Here is a 4,571-nt window from a genome sequence, read left to right on the forward strand (position 1 = left end):
CCCCCCCTCTCTACTAAAAATATAAAAAATACAAAAATTAGTTGGGCATGGTGGTGCACACCTGTAGTCTCAGCTACTCGGGAGGCTGAGGAGAATCTCTCAAACCTGGGAAGCAGGGGTTGCAGTGAGCTGAGATTGCGCCACTGCACTCCAGCCTGGTTACAGACCAAGACTCTGGCTCAGGAAAAAAAAAACAAAAAACAAATAAAAACCACTCTACAGTGGCCTTCCTGTATTTTTGTCTGCCTTTTTTCTGTTCTCTTCTCTGCTTTGGAGTCAGAAACTTCAGTTCAAATCCCTGCCATGTCAATATAACAATCTTTCAGCCTGTTTCCTCCTTCGTAAATGATGGGTATAATTTCCATCCCACAGGATTTGTGTTAGAATTGAGTGAGGTAATGTATTAATACATACTACGTGCTTCAAAAATACTATCCGTCTCTTTCCACATGGTTGTCAGAATTCCAGTGCCATGATGGATACAGAGTGAGCTATTTTCTTCACTGTCCACTATCGATTTGCGAATGGCAGCTTGCTGCTTTTACATTTTCAGATCTAGTTAACATTACTTTCCATCAGTGAAATAGAATACTTAATCTTTATTATGTGTTTCCCTGATTTTCCAATATCTTTAAAGTTATTTTATCACTATTTTAAAAATCAGTTTTGTGAACTCTTGCTTTTGCATGGAGGAAAATGGGATTGGTCAGACATTGAAATGGGATGATTGGTTCTCTAATTTCTCTGTATTCAGTCCTACACTTAATAGCTTCAAGCTATCTCCTAGGAAGACAGGACTCTGGGTATGTCCAAATGAGTAGACATCCTTAATGAGTTTTCTCTGTTGTATGTTGTAATATCTTTTTGAGTGTTCCAGTGAACTGAATAAAAATGATCTCTCCATATTAACTATATGATAATGGTAAACATCTGTGTGGTACTTTGCATATGAAGTGTTTTCACATATATCACTCATTCATGAATTTGTTAAGCATTTACTGAGCTCTGTTACATGCTATGCCTTTACTAGACACCAGAGTATAGTATACTGAAGTACTCCTTGACCTTGAGGTATCATCAAAAATGTGACTTCCCAAGAAACCTTCTCCTCCTGCTTTGTTAAGTCACTCTGCCCTTCTTATTGTCTAATACCACACTGTGTCTCCTTTATGATATTTTCTGTGTATGGGTTGTGTCAGTTTCTGTCCTTTCTTGAGGTCCTGAATGTAACACCTAGCTATTGCTAGTCCCAAGATAGGCACTCAGTAAAACCAGTTGAGTGATTGGAAGAATGGATAAAGGCAACATGCTCATAGGGAAGAGACAGGCCAAGATTCATTGCTACACAGTGTGATGGGTGCCAAGGCAGAGAGGTGGGTTGAGGGCATTGTGTTAGTCTGTTTTAAGCTGTTATAACAGAATACCAGAGACCAGGTAATTTATAAAGAACAGGAATTTGTTTCCTCACAGGTCTGGAAGTCAGAAAGTCCAAGATGAAGGCACTGGCAGGTTCAGTTATCTGGTGAGGGTCTGGTCTTTTTGCTTCCAAGATAGCGGCTTGACTGTTGCATCTTGAGGAGTGGGGGACAAATGCTGTGTGCTCATATAACAGAAGGCAGAAGGACAAAAGGGGATGAACTCCCTCTTTCAAGCCCTTTTATAAGGGCATCTAATCCCATTCACAAGATAGGAGCCCTTGTGGCCCGATCACCTTTTAAAGGCCCCACCTCTTAATACCGTAAATCACTTTAGCAACACCTAAATTTTGGAGGAGACACACTCAAACAATAGCAGGTATAAAAGACAAGCATTTAATCAGACTATATGTCAGTTGATAATTTTTCCTTCCCTGCAGGAGACCTGTCTGTGAGTGGCTGGGAGACCTGTTTAATTCTGGGGTATAGAATTAAGATGGCCGTCTGCCTGTAAGTAGAAATAAACTGCATTCTCCCAAATCAGCTTTGTTCATAATAAAAGTAATATTCTGGCCTCCTTATACCATACTCTTTATTTATTTATTTATTTATTTATTTATTTTTTTCCGAGACAGAGTCTCGTCTGTGGCTCCAGGCTGGAGGGCAATGGCATGATCTCTGCTCACTGCAACATCTGCCTCCTGGTTTCCAGTGATTCTCCTACGTCAGCCTCCCGAGTAGCTGGGATTACAGGCATGTACGACCATGCCCAGCTAATTTCTGTATTTTTAGTAGAGGCAGGGTCTCACTATGTTGGCCACGCTGGCCTCTAACTCCTGACCTCAGGTGATCCACCTGCCTTGGCATCCCAAAGTGCTGGGATTACAGGTATGAGCCACTGCGCCCAGCCTATTAGCTACTTCTTAAACAGTTCACAACTTGGTTCAAGAAGAGGTAGGCTATCTATTGCCCCATCGTCTACTTTTTTTTGGTTTTATTTTGAGACGGAGTCTCATTCTAGCCCAGGCTGGAGTGAAGTGGTGCTATTTCAGGTCACCACAACCTCCGCCTTCTGGGTTCAAGTGATTCTCCTGCCTCAGCCTCCAGAGTAACTGGGATTACAGGCATCTGCCACCATGCCTGGCTAATTTTTGTATTTTTAATAGAGATGGGGTCTCACCATGTTGACCAGGCTGGTCTTGAACTACTGACCTCAGGTGATCCACCCGCCTCAGCCTCTGAAAGTGCTGAGATTACAAGCATGAGCCACCGTGCCCGGCCGACTTTTTTTTTTTTTAAACTGAATACCTAATTGTTATGTTATTCTTTTGTCTGTTATTGCTCTCCTTAACACATATAAAATAGACCAAACTGACATGATTGTATTTTAGAAAAATACATTTTTTTTGGAAAAGGAAATGGGAAAAAAGATAAATGGCTTAATTTAAGAAAAAAAATTAAAAATGGCTTAAATTGTCCACTTATCATAGCATAGAATTAGAAATCCCAGTCTTTGTGGCTGCCCCCCCAAAAAATAATAAATGGCCAAAAAATGAAATGAAATCAAATCAAAGTCTTTCATGACTCTCTTCCTAATATTATCAGTATGAGGAAACTTAATAGTTCTGAAAATAAAGATGTAAATTGCTGCAGAATGTACAATAGGATAAAGTCATACTAGCCAAAATGTGGAAACAACCCAAATGTCATCCATGGATGAATGGATAAACACAATGAGATATATTTACAATGGACTATAATTCAGCCTTAAAAAGAAGTGCAATTCTTGGCTGGGCACAGTGGCTCATGCCTGTAATCCTAACACTTTGGGAGGCCAAGGTGGGTGGATTATAAGGTCAGGAGTTCAAGACCAGCCTGGCCAATATGGTGAAACCCTGCCTCTACTAAAAATACAAAACTTAGCTGGGCATGGTGGTGCACACCTGTAGTCCCAGCTGCTGGGGAGGCTGAGGCAGGAGGGTTGCTTAACACTTGGGAGGCAGAGCTTGCAGTGAGCCAAGATCGTGCTACTGTATTCCAGCCTGGCGACAGAGTGACACTCCCATCTCAAAAAAAAAAAAGAAAGAAAAAGAAAAGAGAAGTGCAATTCTTATATATGCTACAACATAGATGAACCTTGAGAAAGGACATTATACTAAGTGAAATAAGCCAGTCACAGAAGGACAAATATGATTCCGCTTATGTGAGGACCCTAAAATAGGCAAATTCATAAAGACAGAAAGTAGTTTCCAGGGGCTGGGGGTAGTGGGGAATAGAGAGTTAATGTTTAATGGGTATCGACTTTCTGTTGGGATGATTTTTTTAAAGTTCAGGGGATGGATAGTGGTGATGGCTACATAACAATGTGAATGTACTTCACACCACTGAATTGCACACTTAAACGTGGTTAGGATGGTACATTTTTATGTATTTTACCATAAGAAAAAAAATTTAGGGCTGGGCAAGGTGGCTCACACCTGTAATCCGAACACATTGGAAGGCCAAGGTGGAAGGATCATTTGAGCCCAGGAGTTTGAGACCAACCTGGGCAATATAGTGAGACCCCACCTCTAGAGATTTTTTAAAAATTACCCAGCAGTGTGTGCCTGTGGTCCCAGCTACTCAGGAGGCCGAGGTGGGAGGATTGCTTTAGCCTGGGAGTTCAAGGCTGCAGTGAGCTGTGATTATACCACTGCACTCCAGCCTGGACAACAGAGCAAGACCCTGTCTTGAAAAAAAAGAAAATTAGTATGATAAAGCACAGACCATGTATATAATAAAGATACTTCAGCCATTTGAAGGAGTGTTTTGTTCTCAAGCCACATAGAGAACTACACATAATCACAGAAAAAAGCACAGGATCCAAGAAAGCTGGAAGGGCCGGCATTTGGTGGCTGAGGTCAGCAAAGGTGACTGCTCTGTTCATGGCATCCCATGGGTACTTATCATCATCTTCATAGTCACCACCGGCAGGGTCCTTCTCAACAGACTGACCTTGTGCTGTGAATATCACATACATTATCACTGAATTTTTGAAACACCTTATAAAGTAGGCATTATTCCCATTTATAAGAATTTAATACCTTTGGCCGGGCGCAGTGGCTCACGCCTGTAATCCCAGCACTTTGGGAGGCCGAGGCGGGTGGATCACCTGAG

Source organism: Colobus angolensis, unplaced genomic scaffold, assembly GCF_000951035.1.
Source record: "Colobus angolensis palliatus isolate OR3802 unplaced genomic scaffold, Cang.pa_1.0 Scaffold214, whole genome shotgun sequence".
In the NCBI taxonomy this organism is placed as follows: domain Eukaryota; kingdom Metazoa; phylum Chordata; class Mammalia; order Primates; family Cercopithecidae; genus Colobus; species Colobus angolensis.